Here is a 17,482-nt window from a genome sequence, read left to right as displayed (position 1 = left end):
ACTTGTATCCAAAGTGGAAACATGCAATAAAACATTAATTATTTCAGAAGAATCCGATAGACAGACGACGAGTGTTAAGCTGGCGTCGGCAGGATTTAAAAAAAAAACATGTCCAGAACATTTCAAATGTTTTAATAATTAACTGTAAACTCCCTGAGAGGCGGCCTAGAGACGTGAACATCTCTAGACCGCCTCTCACGAAGTTCACAAATAAGTGGAAAAGGTTTACTGAGGAAATAGAAAAGCGAACCTTATAATATTTACTTTGTTTACCAATAAAAGATAAATTGACTTGGAGTGTAAATGCTAAATAAATCTTGGAATGGGATTTATTATCTGCGATTCTGTGGCTCTTAGTTTTATGTTGTAAATGAACACCTTCTAACGAATAAATACATCCGTATTTGTTTCGTGTTTTTTTTTGTCAAGATTTTTTTTAAAAGAATCGTTTATGGAATCGGAAATTAGCCTTTAATTTTTCCGATTCCGATACAACATATTATTATTATTATTATTATTATTATTATTATTATTATTATTATTATTTATTTATTTATTTATTTTTGAAGCATTACCCCGCACGTTGTAGCCTCAGTCGCGAAGTAGACAAAACAAAATATAACTCGAACTCACTTTTTCGTGCAACAACGTCATTTATTTCCTCATTCTTCCGTCGCGCGTGACTTCTCGTTATGGTTATAACGTTTCTCAGATGAACGTGCTCTCGAACGTCATTCACGACTCTGATATGACCCTCTTCTCTACTCTAACATGCTCTTTGTCTTTTTTATTTTTTTATCAGTGACGTCATTTCGCATGCGTTTGCATACGCGCGTCCGCGCTCTGTTACATTTTTTTTTATTGGAAAATGTTAGATTAAATTCTTATAAAGCTACCTTGGACTTGGTTATATTTTGTTTATGGAGTGAAGAGAATGAAGTAAAATGTACCTGTTTGACCTCACAATGTTCGTTGTGATTTGGTTATAAATTCCTACCCCATACTATCTAAGTCTTTTTTCTAGTTAATACCATAAAAAGCCCCTGGGCGGATGTGCACACTGTGCTAGCAAACTCATGATCACATTTTTGCCCAATGGTGCAATCTTCCCGGGAATTAACCTCATCTTCTATAAGGTAGGGTTGTTTTATTGCCAGTCACTTGGGGCGTCTTTACCGAGAAATGTCGACGTATCTGATATCGGCAAATTTTACACTCGTTCAAAATGCCCCATTCCTCTATAAGCAGACGTGTCTAACTTTGTCGCAATGGGAGAGCCAGGTAAATATTACTTACTAGAGACAATCCCAGGACGCCTTCCTCGTAGGCAGTGCATTTTCCCCTCCAGAATAAAATAGAAAATGACAAGTGTATTTCTTTAGGTGCTTCCTCACCTGTGTACGTACAAGATATTTTTCAATTGGTCCTGAATTTCGTTGAGTGGTTCTCACTCACTTCCTCTCTCTCTCCTTCTCACTCACGCACACACATACGGACTCTTAGTCTCTCTCTCTCTCTCTCTCTTTCTTTCACACACACACACACACACACACACACACACACACACGCACACTAAAAACGACTATGTGTCGCGTTTGTCTCCCCAGGGAAGCGAGTCAACGCATAGATTAAACTTTAAAATATCCTATAGGGTATCTTTGGTTGAAGTTACAACATCCATTGTGGTTTGGTAAGAACCCCCCCTCTACTGGCTTCCAAGTAGATTTATTGGTGAGAGAGTAAGTGATTACACCCTGTTCTCTGCACACTGAATTATGACAGTTTCATTTCAAATAGAAATCAATTGTCTTTTCACCTAAGTTTTTCTTTTTACTGATTTTAACTGATTTTATTATCACCTTTCATATGCATAAAAATCGATGGCCCAATCAATAATGATCGTGTTAATCTTATGTCGCTTAAGCGATTTTTACCCATTTTAAAATGAATTGTTCCTAAATCAAATTATGTTGTCGCATCGATTGAAGCAGCACAATTTTAAGCATATTAAAAAAGCATGAAATTCGTTTTATTGATTTGAAGTGAAAATTATTTGGACCATAAGAAGACAGAATATTTGTTGTTTTGAACACAAATAAATTAATAAAAAAAAAAAGAAAGAAATAAGGTACATTTTATTTATTTAAAGAATAGTTATCTGACAATGACAATTATTTTTACGAAAGACACGAACTGATGACCTGGGTGTCCCAAGTTCGATCCAGTTCCACAAAAACCACTTTGACTTAGGATGTTTGCAACCTTTACGTGGCTCCTCCCGTAATCCCCGATATCTTTCTAGAGAGAATTCTCACTAGAAAAATATCGAGGAAATCAATGCCAACAATAGAATCTTTGAATTCATACGGTATGATTATGATTGCCTTTGTGACAAAGCACGTATGAGCGAGTGCGAGAAAATTAGCAGCAGCCGAAGCATAGCTGGCTAGTAAAAATATTAACAACAGCCTCCGTTAAAGCACGAATGCAAATTAGCAAGTGTGTGTGAGCTTGCGTTACAAGAAAAGGAGAGAAAAATATTACACGTGACCGAAGGAAGATGGGCGCATAAACGAGGACGAGAAAGCGCTGCAAGCGCCAACGTCAGGTGGCGGGGAGACAGAAACTTTTAAAAAGCACATGTGGGCGCGAAAGGACCTAGGAAATATATTGAAATGCGTTGTTTTGGAAGAACCACAAATAAATGCATTTCATTCGCACTTAAAAATGTAGAGTCGGATTTTTATTTCTTTCCTATTTATATTTTATTCATTTGTTTGTTCCTTTGCGGCAGTACCAGACAGCGTGTGGGTCTGAGAGGTTTGAAATGTAACGACACAGATAAAAAGTATCGACCACGTTACATCTTAGTGTAGCACCTGTTCGGTCGTTATGATACTCTGGCCAGCCTAGCAAATATATAAAACAATAAAATCATTGTGTACAGTGCCCAGGTGAACTAAAACTCACCAAAAGTGCTTATGTAATAATACACATAGCATGATGCACAAGTGTTAGGCAAATGAACGGTGTACGTCTCACGCGTTTTCTTGCTATAAACCTGCTAATAAGCTTGTTTAATCTTTCAGCTAAAAAAAATGAACTAAGATGTTTTATTTTTATTATTGGAATCTTTGAGATGAGCAATATATATATATATATTTATTTATTTTCGGACTGTTATCCTCACCTTGTTGTTTCACAACGTTTTAGCCAACTATTCCCCTAGTCTTCGTCAGGTGTTAACCTTCGGAACCCGTGGCGCAGTGGATAGAGGCGTTGAATCTCTATGTTTCAAGGTGAGTATTGTCTAAAGATAGCGGTTTCAATTCTATTCAAAGTCGGCTAGAGAATTAGTTGGCTAAAATGTGGTGAGACGACAACAACTATGGAAGGCAGTAATTACTGAAGATACAATTAAGAGGCTCAGCATTCCTGTCCGATCGCAGTTAACCACCTGACGAAGGCCAGAAGACAGTTGACCGAAACGTCGTGAAACAACTATTAAGATGAAAATTATCCGCAAATAAATAAATAAATAAATAAATAAACATGTTTTAATTAAACAGAAAATAATTTCTGACAGGTTTGAAGGTAAAGTTAGTCCAAATCACTGCATTAAAAAGAACAAAAAGAAAGAGAAGAAAAAAGAGAAGAAAAAGGAGAAGAAAAAACATGGGAAATGGAGACTGCGAGTATAATCGTAAAACGATACTTCCCCCGCCCCGCCCCGCCCCGCCCTACTCTACCATTAAGCTATTTTGTTATTTGTGACTACAAAAGAAAGTAAGAACGTAGATATATACCTAAGGGAGAGAGAGGCGGCTGTTCGGCGAGGATGGTAGGAAAAATGGAAGAGGAAGACAAAGTAGAGAAGGAAAGAAATTTAATATTACGAGAAGGCGGGAAGGGACCAGTAATGTAAAGTGGAAGCTGGGTGGGTAAAGATCAGATAGATAGATAGATAGATAGATAGATAGATAGATAGAGAGAGAGAGAGAGAGAGAGAGAGAGAGAGAGAGAGAGAGAGAGAGAGAGAGAGAGAGATGGGCAGTATAATGCATAAGAAACAAATTATCTGTAGGCAAAATCTCGCATTTCTTTCCTATATGTAACATTGATAGTTACAGATCGAATTATTTTTAAAATTTAGTATCAATCGATTGAAATTAAAAAAAAAAAAAATGAAATAATGGGGAAACTTCGAAATATGCAATTTATGAAGGTAGCAGTTTTGGAAGAACGCGAGAAAAATTCTATATAGACATTCAAAGTAGTTTTATGACTTTTTATATACAGAAGAACCCAGGGACGGTAATCCTAGGATACGTTTTTTCAGGTTACGATGTGGAATACGATGTTTTATCTACCCCTGGTTACGATATTTACCCCCCCCGCCTTACTGTGTTATTTATAATGTTATTTGATTATATACATGTGTATTATATTACACGTGACCGAAGTATTTTGCTACAAATTTTCAGTGCCGTATCTTGAAATGTAATAAGTCTTAAGACGTACCTCTCCACCGTACTGTATATCGATACTCTATGGCTGACTGGAATAGCTTCCGTAAATTCATATCCGATCTACCTCTGGTTTCATGTTTAAAAAGGATGTGTCCTCTATAGTATCAGACGTCACCGAATGGTAAATTGTAGGCATAGACCGATTCATACCATTCAAAAAATTCCAAGAAAAACCTAACAGTCAGCAATGGTTCTCCCCAGAATGTGCTGCTGCCATCGCGCACAGAAATCACTTTTTCCATAGCTACCAACGTAATAGATGTACTGAGACTAAAGCTGCTTTCAGGACTGCCAGCAACCACTGTAAAAGTGTAATAAAAAACGAACGAGAGCTATATGCTCAGTCCGTTAAATCAAAAGCGGCTTAGTTCCCACCAGTTTTGGCAAATAGCAAACAGGATCCTGAACAGAAGCGTGCGTTCTATCCCAACCATCATCAATGGACCCGAAGTCATCTCGTCAGCATCAGACAAGGCCAAACTATTTGCCAGGAACTTTGCAGCTAATTCTACCCTATGTGACAAAAGCCATCAACTTCCCGTATTTCCTTCTATAACAGACAACACGCTATGCCGCATACAAATATTTGTGCGTGAGGTCACCAAGCTAATACAGAACCTTGATTCCAGTAAAGCAACTGGCCCTGACGGCATTCTAGTTATAGTACTGAAAAAGCTCCAACCAGAACTTTCCCCCATACTTACGAATTTGTTTAAGCGTTGCCTTAAGGAGAAGTGCTTTCCAACACTCTGGAAAACCTCATCAGTATGCCCTGTATTTAAGAATTCAGGTGAAAAGTCATCTCCCTCTCAATACATACCAATAAGTCTCCTGTGTGCATGAGTAAGTTGTTGGAATCCATATCAAATAAAGAAGTAGTCAACCACCTCAGCAGAAACAACCTTCTTAGTGACATGCAATATGGTTTCCGCTTCGCAAGATCTACCGCAGATGTGCTAACGGTTATATCTCATAGGATTAGTGAATCTCTTGACAAAGGCTTCCTTTCCAGGGCAATTGCTCTTGACATATCGAAGGCCTTCGATAAGGTATGGCATAAGGGACTACTTCACAAGATTTCCAGCTACGGTATCACTGATAATGTTTTCTCAATGATTAAATCATTTCTCTCCGCATAGGTTCATAAGAGTAGCGGTTGATGGGAAGAAATCAGAGGCCCACAGTATTAATGCTGGAGTCCCTCAGGGGTCCATCCTGGGCCCAACTCTCTTCCTGATCTACATCAATGATCTCCCAAAACACATACTTAAATCATTTGCTGACATCTATGCTGATGGCAACACATCAAAGGCCATAAATGACAAGGTTCTCTCTAATTCTCTCTCTTCTGATCTTGAGCACGTGGTACAGTGGGGGAAGAGGTGGCTAGTTACTTTTAATGCATCCAAAACCAAGCTTCTATCTTTACATCATCAACGCTCTGATCCCAATCTGGCATCAATTGAAATGGATGGCTCTCGTCTTAGGGAGGCTCCATGTTTTGACAAGCTTCTGGGCTTGATCTTCACTCCTGATCTGAAATGGAACACGTACATCAGGTCTGTTGCCAAGGACGCTGGGAAAATGGTGAGATCCTTCTACCGCTCCAGAAGATATCTCACTACTGATGCAATTCTCTATCTGTATAAAAGCAAAGTACGTCCAAGGATGGAATACTGCTGCCACATCTGGGCAGGAGCTGCTAAAAACAGCCTATCCTGACTTGACAGAGTACAACATAGACTTCATAGCTTAGTGGGGGATACCCTTTTCTTTTCACTGCAGTCTCTCTCCCACAGAAGAGACGTTGCGAGCCTGTCTTTATTTTATCGCTATTTCCATAGCAAGTGCTCATCTGAGCTCCAATCTCTCGTCCCCCCTCGCCAATCTTTCACGATAAACACCCGCCTGGCTGAAACTACTGTCAATAATTTTCCCCACTCTTTATCTGTGCCTAAACCCAAACGTAGATTCCATAAGCAGAGCTTCTTTCTCAGAAGTACACGCTTGTGGAACTCTCTTCCGTTTGCCTGTTTCCCACCTGACTACAACTTGGATGTCTTCAAATCCAACATAAACAAATTCCTGACAAACCGCCCTCTTAAGTAAGACAATCTATCAAATCTTCAATACTAATGATTACTACAATACTATCTTATTGATTACTGTACACGCAATAACCCTTATCCCTGAGTGGCCTCCGGGCCTTGATAAGTGGTGACCTCCATGTAAAAAACATTACTGTATTACTAAATGATGAATCGTTCCCATTAAAAAATGAGTTAGTATTATGCATCTAAAATTGAGAAAAGCGCATTTGAAAAGCGCATTTGAAAAGCGCATTTGAAAAACGCATTTGAAAAGCGTCATTTTGTAAAGAAATCCGAATTTTACCTACAATGTCGTTTTTATCTAAAGCCGAAACTCGAATTTTAACTTGAAATGATTCCTCATTTAATGATATTTATCAATAATAATATAAATTAATAATATTTACTCACACCAACAACATGCAACAACTTTGAGTGCCCCAAAAGATTTTTTTCTCGCGTTCTTCCATAACCGCCACCTTTATACATTGCCACGAAATTTGACAAATCTTCTAATATAAATAGAAAATTTATCAATCTGACAATTATTTTTACGGTAAAAAGAAAGAGAATATTTTTAAGGCAAGAAGAGAAAGAATATCTGTTGTTTTCAAAAGAATTAAAATGAAAAAAAAAAGTACATTCATTTTATTAACTTAAAATATTTAGCTGACAATGACAACTATTTTCATGGATGGAAAAAGAATCGCGATTTCTTAATAGTATTAAGACAGACATGTTTATTAGTAGTATAGAAAACACCGTGGAATTTCCACGGGGTCCCGCTTGTATTTACCGATTCGCTATAGATGAGGAAAACTGCATCGTATGAGTCGAGTCGGTCTATTTAACTTCTCGCCAGGATTTATAAGGGGGAAGCCTTTACGAGTATTTGATGATCACCTCCATAAGATTTCCGCCCCCGATAATTATTTCGTTAAATGGCGCCTTTGGCAGTAAGAATGACCAACCCTGACCTTACGCTTTGGAAACTAAAAAAAAAAAAAAAAAAAAAGAAAAAAAATGACACAAAGGGATGCAAAAACTCGCGCAAAGAATAGTCAGAAAAAAATAAACGATTAATGTGAAAGGAACAAAGAGGCTGGAACGAAGAAAGGGAGGGGATATATATATATATATATATATATATATATATATATATATATATATATATATATATATATATATATATAAGAGAGAGAGAGAGAGAGAGAGAGAGAGAGAGAGAGAGAGAGAGAGAGAGAGAGAGTCTTAGAAGCTTCTCTAAAACCTTTAAAACTATATAAAAAATTGTCCTTCCTTGGAACATTTTTGCCAGTAAGTCAATCAATCTATTGTATCGCTGACTATATATAATATTTAAGCAGGAAAAAAAAAGAAAAGAAAACGAAAGACACGATTAAAATAATTAAAACAAGATTTTTTATTATGTTATTGGGAAAATAATCACTCATTTTCTTACCAAAGTCGCTCCAAACACTATGGAACCAATATTTGGGTCTTTTTTATTTTTTTAATTTATTTTTTTTTATTTTTCTTCGTTTGAAGATTGTAATGCTGGGTATGGGGCAGTCAAACCAGCTGCCAAAATTGCCCCGCTTTTTATTGAAACCAACCGAGAGCTCTTTTTAGTATCCTTGCTGTTCCCTTAAGTGCAATTGTCTGGATCTCTTTTAACTGAAGTATGTGATCTATCGAAGTTTCTAATCCAAGATGCGATTTAGCGAGTTGTTTACATTACAATGTGATCTACCCATTTAACAATTAACCCTAACTAGTTCCAACTAACTAGCCCTAATCTTAACCTTAACTATTAAGCCTTAACGAACTAACCGTAACACTAACTTACCCTAACTAACTCTAACACCACTAAGCCATCCTAACTAATTAACTAACACACCCTAACACTAACTAACCCTAACTATCTAACTAACTCTAACCCAAACTAACCCTAAATCTAACTAACCTCAACTACTTAACCCTTACTAATTCTAACACCATTAAGCCATCCTAAATAATTAACCCTTACACTAACTAACCTAATTAAAACTAACTAACCCTAACGATATAACTACATTTAATCCTGACCAACCCTAAATCTAACTAACATCTCACTAATCCTAACACTTAATAGCCTTAACTTACTAACGCTAACAAACTTATCATGACATTAAGTAATCTCAACCGTATCTAACCCTAAATAATCAATCCTAACACGCACTAACCCTAACATTAACTAATCCTAACTAACTAATTAGCCCTAACACTTTATAACTTAACCCAACCTTTGCTAACTTACCCTAACCAACTAATTCTAACTCACAACAATCCTAACACTAACTAATTAATCCTAACTAACCCTAACACTATATAACTAACCTTAACTTTTTCTTACTAATTCTAACTCAAACTAACACCCAAATTTTGCTTCAGATGATCAAACACTTTAAATACTGGAATTTATGTGACGGAATTTGAGTAGCAATAAGCTCTGTCAAGGTCCCAATACTCTCCGTACTCTTCGAGTGGAGGTTTGGTTAGTGAGATCTTAACATCCTTCTTGAACCTTTCACGACTATTTGTATGGTATCAACCAAGGCATATACCATCAATTTTAACTTTTTAGAGAAAAAGGTGAGCAATTTATAAAATTTCTTGCAGTTTCAGTTTTCTCATGTCTTTGGTTGTTGTTGTTGTTGTTGTTGTTGCAATACAAACAAAACAGAACATTTGAAACTAATGAAAACCAATTCTACCAACATGTGAACGGAAGAAAAACAAAAACAGAACAAACAAATCCGACCGAAAAAAAAGAACACTCTACTGGAGTAAAATATGGGAAAAGCGACGAGATCACAATAGAAATGCCGAATGGTTGAAAGACATCAAAGAAGAGTTACAACAAAGAAACGCATAGGAAAAATAGTAAACTGGAAAGCACCAGGGCACGACCGGATACATGCGTACTAGTTAAAAAAAAATTCACAACCTTACACGAAAGACTAGCCCAAAACCTGAGAAGATGTATACAGGAAGCAAGCGTACCAGACTGGATGACAAAAGGTAGAACCACACTGCTACAGAAGGACACGGAGAAAGGAACCGTCCCTATCAACTATAGGCCAATTACGTGCTTACCAACTATGTGGAAGATACTGACAGCGCAATTGAAGGAACAAATGATGCCCTTGAACAGTATTCTGAGAAAGTGCCAAGTCGGATACAAGTTCTCCAATATAGAGGAAAAAAATGAACCACCTGATGTACATGGACGATCTGAAACTTTTTGCAAGGATCAAAAAGGAGCTAGAGACACTAATTAACACTACTAGGATCTTCACGAAGATATCCAAATGGAATTCGGAATGGAAAAGTGCCACAACTAGTTATAAGAAAGGGAAAACTGGAAACGACAGAAGGTATGGAACTACTTAATCAAACAGAAATGAGGGCACTAGGGGAACAAGACGACTATAAATACTTGGGAATTCTGGAAGCGGACACCACCAGAGCAGCAGAAATGAAAGAGAAAATTGGAAAGGAATACCAATAATAATAATAATAATAATAATAATAATAATAATAATAATAACACCTTTAAACACAGAAAGACTGATCAACACAAGAGACACTGTAAAAACAAACAATACGTAAAACTGGAAACAAAAAGACAGAAAAGTGGGGCGAAAAACAAGTATATAATAAAGAAGAGAATCACGATAACACGTGGATATCGCTAAGAAAAGGACACTTGAATAGCAAAACAGAATCACTACCAACAGCTGCATGGGAGGATGCGATTAGAACTAACTAGATGAAAGCTAAAATATATAAAACTCAGGGAAAACAATAAAAGTAGACTCTGTGGACAAAGAAACGAAACGGTAGATCACATAATAAATGAATGCAGCAAACTAACCCCCCAAAAGAACACAAGAACAGACACGACTGCGTGGGGAAAGCGGCACACTGAGAACTCTGCAAACGACTGCATTTTGAACATGCAGACAAATGGTAGAGACATAATCCACAGACAATACCAGAAAAATAAAACCACTAAATTTTCTGGAACATGGATGTACACACAGATACACTCATCCAAGCAAGAAGACCGGGTGTCATGTTAGTTAGCAAGAAGGAAGGAAACTGCCAAATTGTAGATTTTGTCGCCCCAGCTTTCTTTAGCAACCAAATTTTAAAAAATCGTGGAATGATTACTACAGAATGACCGTAAAAATTGCACTATATATCGATTCCCGTTAACTAAATGACCTACAAAACAATGAATATTAAAAAAAAGATGTTCCTGTGTTATGCTCGAGACAATGCCGGAAAAATATATATCAGGCTCATGGGTTTGTCTTGTATAGTTTTTACTTTTACTTAAACACACCGATACACACATGCGTACAAACTTACCTTCATATAATAGATGACCACAAAATTATTTAGCAGATGCAATCATTAGAGAGTAAAAAAAAGGTTATTAAATTTTTAACAGAAGGTGGAAAAGAGTATGAGTTGTGGTAAGAGTGATGTTAACTTCTACGGATCGATATGATCTCGTTGCTTTTTGTTCAGCTGTAGATCAATAAAGACAGACAATCGAACTAAAAGGCCCTAAGTATTTTGAACCGTCGTGTAAAATTAACGAATATTTTATAATAGGGAAACCCAATGGAAATCTCAAGGTGCTTTCTACGTCAATCTGCATAATTTGCTGTAAATAATAATATTCTTTATGTAATAATAAATGTGTACGGCACAATTACGTTGACACACCGGTTCTCGCCAGATCACCCGAAGTTAAACAACGTTGAGCCTGGCCAGTACCAGATGGGTGACCATTTGGGAAGGCTAGGCGCTGTATGTACATTCTGGGAAAGTTGGGCGTGGGGCCAGCACCCTTACCCTGTAAAAAGAACTCCTTACTACAAAAACATCTACAAAAAGTTGTAGATGGCCTATGCCCCTCCAGGGGCTCAAGGGCCATGGATGGAATAATAATAATAATAAATGTCTGCTAGGGTGAATACTATTAGGAAGAAGAAAATCTTCTTCTTCTTCTTCTTCTTCTTCTTCTTCTTCTTCTTCTTCTTCAAGTTTTAAAATGCATTTAGTTAAAAATTGTATTGTTTTAGTCGACCGAACGAAATAATTTGATTGTGGAACAAAAATGAGTGAAGTCAGATTTTGTTTTACCTCAGCGAGGTAATCGGATGATCATTAAAAAAACGTTTGTAAAAGATGATAAAGTACATACGAACAGCAACAACCATTATATAGATAAGAACAATCTAGGGACTCACACCTTTCAGGGAAAAAAAGAATTTTTCAATTCGGTGCATCCGTTCGAAAGTTTTATTGGTACACACACACGCACACGCGCGCACGCACGCGTGTATATAAGTAAATAAATAAATAAACATCGTCGCCTAGGTGAGCTTCGGTTTGTATTACTATACACATAGATTCGAAAAAGTTGTAAAAAAAAGCAAAATATATAACAAATAAATGTTATCAAAGGAAAGATAAGTTACTTTTCTACCTAACTGGATATGTTTTAGTGTTTTTATTTAATGTAACACGTTTATTCAGCTCGAAAAACATACAATGTTTTCTGATGTATTGGAAAATTTAAAATGGCGCCCGAATCTCTCTTTGACACGGTAAGTTTGGGAAAAGAAGTTATAAATAAAAAACTAGACAAAATACGGTTAAAAACTCGCTCAATATATGTTACATTGACATAGGCTCACATATATTCGGTGGATTTTAACAGTATTTTGCATATTTTTTTATTTATAACTCCTTTTCCCAAACTTACCGTGTCAAAGAGAGAGTCAGGCGCCATTTTAAATTTTCCAATACATCGGTAAACACTGTATGTTTTTCCAATTGAATAAACATGTTACTTTGAATAAAAACACTAAAAACATATCGAGTTAGGTAAAAAAGTAAATTATCTTGCCTTTGATAACATTTATTTGTTATATATTTGTTTTTTTTTGACAACTTTTTCGAATCTATGTGCACAGTAATACAAACCCGTGAGCTTTTATCAGTAGTGCTGTGTGACTATGAACATTATCATGATGGAAGATAACTCCCTTTCTGTTGGCTAAAGAAGGTCGTTCTGTGGTCAACATGGGTGAAAATATTGCAGGAAAATATGAATGCTGTTTTAATAATCTAAAATTTAAAAATATATAAATCATGTTTATATGTTTAAGTAATAACAACATGCGTAAAAAATGACAATGGTTTAAAATGACTCTTTTACAAAACTTTTGAAACGACCTGATATGATACTGGCGGAAATGTCTGTCGTGTTCATCGGTCACATCACCGAACTAGTATTTGTCTCTTTCCTACTGCAGAAAGATGCAACACAAGTTCGGAAAGTACGGATCGGAAAGCTATCGCACAAGAGGAATTGCATTCTGGCTTACACAAATACGTCTGGGCAGTTTCACTTGCATTCCCCGGTAGGAGCGCGTAAGGTGAGTAACAATAAATTAAACCATTCTAAAAGCGAGAGAAGGTAAAGCCTGGGAGGATCGACCTCTTAGAACAAGACAGCACCACACCTCAGCCAAACAAAAATATGGACATCTTGCTTCAATATCGCCGAGATTCTGCTGGATTTATTGCCGAAGATGTATATTCGACCAATTTGGTAACTTTATTTTTGTAAAAATTTTCGATTGGCTAAACAAACAAATGTACTTTAATACTCATGTTGCATCTGGTGATATGGAAGGTGTGAATTAAATACTTAACTATTCGAATGTAATTGACGTTTAAATTTCTAAGGAATTTGACTACAAGCTCTACAAATACATACAAAATTGTTGCTTTCAATCATGTCCATGAAAACGTACAACATTTGGATCCATGACAAATTTTCTCAACTAATTAACCAGCGAAAATACCAGCTTTCAATGTTTCTTCACTAAACCATCGTTATAAAATTAAAATTAAATTTCGGTAATGTTGAATTATCTTACCTAGACGTAGCCATTCCGAATTCATAACAGTAAGCCGCCATCAATAAACTGCATCTCCTGTACCAAAAAACTGAATGCACGCGCGTGCGAAAACAAACGTGGCGAAACAGTACTGTATGTGGATGGCTATATTGCTCCTTATCTTGGGTTGAGCATATTGGGAAGTGATATACACATTACCATTAGCGTATTAAGCAATGCTCTTTGTGTAAACAAATTGAGCTTACGTATTTGGGCAATGTCAAAACATTGTTAATTCACTGCCCGCTTAGCAGCAGCCGAATAGCGCAACGGTTAGAAGCCGTTTGTACGGTCCGGTTTCGATCCTTGCTTAAGGTAGTTTCTTGTCTAGTCGCACTGATGAGCTGTGAAACAGCGAAACAGTACTGTATGTGATGTTGATGGCTATATATATATATATATATATATATATATATATATATAAAAATCAGTCGGTTTGTTAATTTTGATCATTAATAGGTCTTTGTTTACAAAGTCACTTATCCACTATGGTTCATAACGAACAACGCCGAGTCACACAAAAAGCCCGAAATAATGGTTTTTGGGCTGTTTCATGCAATTGTCGAAAAAGTTACCTGCCCGTGCCAACGTTTGTATACAGTTTCGGTATACGGTCAGGACTTGTGGTGCAATGGATAACGCGTCTGACTGCAGATCAGAAGAATCCAGGTTCGAATCCTGGCAAGTTCGTAATAATTTTTACCATCATTTTATCCAACGTTTACTCATTATCCTTACCCTAAGTAAGGGTATTTTTCATTTTTTTTATTGATTTTGTTTTGTGCATATGGGAATTTCCCATACCCCGAGTTCACAGGGTAAGCGTTGATGGTAAGACGCTGTTGGGTGTACTTGATGTTGAGTGTACTTGACTTTGTGTTTGACTCGGCGTTGGATGTGCCGACGCGGTGAAGCCGCTAGTAAATAATAAAAATAAAAAATTAAAATAAAATTACGTTTGTGTGAAATTTGCAAAAGATAGATTCAGCCATTTCGGAATATATGAGGAACTCTCTCTCTCGCACATACAAAGTTACTTTTATATAAAAGTAGATTCCACTTTACCTTGCCTGAGAATTTCAAGATTAGTCTTCCACGATTGCCGTGAATCCTAATGAAATCTTCACCCCAACAGGCCAATTAAATGCTATTTTGGAAATTAAACGCAACAGACTAACGAAAATGTTATTAAAGAATTAAGCATGGCACGTCAACGAAAATATTTTTTAAATTTGACAGATCAAAGCGGATAATATTTCAAACTTAAGTGCGACTGATCACCCAAAATCCTATTCAGACTTAAGCAGCCAACACAAACTAAAATGCTATCTCAAACTAGCGTGGTAGATCAAAGAATATGCTATTTGAAACCTGAGCATCACAGACCAAAGAAAATGCTATGTCTAACTTCAGCATGACAAACACAAAAATATTATGTCTGGTTTGATATTACAGACCAAAAAACTGCTATATGTAACTTAAACATGGCAGACAAAAAAAAAAAAAAAAAAAAAAAAAAAAACTGATATGTGTAACTTTAGCACAGCAGACCAAAAATGCTATGTATAACTTAAGTATGATAAACCAAAGAAAATGCTATACCTAACGATGGCAGACCAAAAAATGCTATGTCTAAATTTAGCATGATAAACCAAAGAAAATGCTATGTCTAACGTAAGCATGGCAGACCAGAAAAAATGTTATGTCTAACCTAAGATTGATAGATTAAAAAGAAAAATGCTGTCTAACTTGAGCATGACACACAAAAGATATGCTGTTTCGAATATAAGCGTGTCAAATCAACAAAATGCTATTTCCCATTTAATATACCGATAGTCACTCTGTCTATCCATTTGTCTGTTGTTTAAAATAGCATTTGCGTTGGTTTTATGGAGATGCATGGATACGTCTCAAATGATTTGCGTCCATTCAGTTTACGCCTTTATCACTTTCACACTGAAGCGTGGCAGATAAAAATCCTCTAACAGCACAGTAAGCCGTTTTTCGTTTTGTTTCTTATGACCAGATGTGTGGTTTACAATTACATTGACATTTCATAAGCAGGGAGTATTAATAAATAGAGTTCTTTTTTATATACGAAAAGAGACGCCGGTTGGCGATCGGCCGGGCGCATAAGAAAAGTCGCAGACTCAGGAACCAATCAAATTCAAGCTTTTCGGCGGGAAGCACTCATGTAAAAGATGATATCAGTGTCGCCAACTTCATGTGTCTAAATTTGGGTTTCTTCACTAATTAGGGTGGCCTCTCACATCCTACCCGAACAGCTGGGCTCCTCCCCCCATCATGTGTAAGAGAATAAACTTTTTTGTTACACCTCTCTTTCTAGCCTTCCTCTAGTTATTCTTCTTGCGATGCAATGAGTATACTACCGTAGACTATAGAAGCAGTCTAGCTGAGTTCAAAGTTAGTTAATAATACTTTTTCAAAAGGCATGAAACCATTATTCCTTATCAAGTCAGCTATAGTTTAAATAACAGTTTAAAATTAAACAAGGGTGTATTATATTTAACAACCCAAAACAAAATATAAAAAAAAATAATGATAACTATTACCAAACGGAAGAAAAGTTACTTTTCTACGTACCGGAATACGTTTTGTATGTTTTAAGTGTTTGAAAACGTTTTTATTTCAATAAAAGATTTCATTTAAATCGTCTTTACATTTTATCATGGCGGACGGACGAGTTCCAGAAATCCCCAAAGTTTGATTAATGGGTTTTTTGTCGTCGTTTTAGAATACAAAAACAAGTATGCAACAAGATTTACTTTTCTATTTATTAGAAAAGAGAAAATGATGAAAATAAATAAATAAATAAAAAACTTTGACGATTCCAGGAAAATAGTGCACATTTTAGATTATTGCTGTAACGAAAAACGATTTGACTGAAACTTTATATTGAAATGAATAAATCTTAAAACATTTTCAGAAGAAAAATTTTAGATAAGTAGAAAAGTAAATTTTCTTGCATTTGGTAACAATTATTTGGTGATTATTTGTTTTTCGCCCATTTTCGTTGTTAACTATGATTCGTTTTTGCGAAAAATTAATATTTTCCTTACTTTTGAATCACTTAATATTGAGTATTGTTAAAGTAAATACTGAAAATTTCTCTCTGTCTGTCTGTCTGTCTCTCTCTCTTTGTATATATATATATATATATATATATATATATATATATATATATATATATATATATATATATATATATATATATATATTATATCTCTTGGAGCTTAATTGCTATAAATATATTTTAATACATTATTCACTAGCTTTATTTATATATTGAATATTGTTGAAGTAAATACTGAAAATTTATAATAATAATAATCTCCTTATAATATTATGCATACATGAAATAATAACAATATAATATTCTGTATACATGAAATAATAACAATTATATATATATATATATATATATATATATATATATATATATATATAGTAATTTATAAAATATATATGGCGATTAAGCTACACTGAATATTCGGCGTTTCATCCACTCTAAGACTCCTCAGGCTTATGCGCATAAGCCTGAAGAGTCCTAGAGTAGATGAAACGCCGAATATTCAGTGTAGCTTAATCGCAATATATATTTTATAAATTACTAACTAGCTCTACCTGCGTATTGAGCACTTTTGAAGTAAATACTTAAAGTTTGCGCATAAATCTATACTTTCGTATATTAATTTTATGTGAGTAAATTAAGTAGTTATATATATATATATATATATATATATATATATATATATATATATATATGTAGATGATATTTACGTGTTCTCGACTCCAACATCAAAATGAAACA

At 35.5% G+C, this 17,482-nt stretch overlaps 1 non-coding gene across 1 annotated transcript; it reads left to right on the top strand.

Moving 5' to 3' along the window:
• The first annotated feature begins 14,267 nt into the window (after positions 1–14,267).
• Positions 14,268–14,340, top strand: Trnac-gca (transfer RNA cysteine (anticodon GCA)). Its single transcript has one exon. It is a non-coding gene; the product is annotated as a tRNA-Cys (tRNA).
• The last annotated feature ends 3,142 nt before the right edge of the window (positions 14,341–17,482 follow it).

This window comes from Euprymna scolopes, chromosome 19, assembly GCF_053919585.1.
Source record: "Euprymna scolopes isolate OS-2025 chromosome 19, ASM5391958v1, whole genome shotgun sequence".
Taxonomy (NCBI): domain Eukaryota; kingdom Metazoa; phylum Mollusca; class Cephalopoda; order Sepiida; family Sepiolidae; genus Euprymna; species Euprymna scolopes.
The sequence above is the reverse complement of the archived record's forward strand: the minus strand, read 5'-3'. Positions and strand labels throughout refer to the sequence as shown.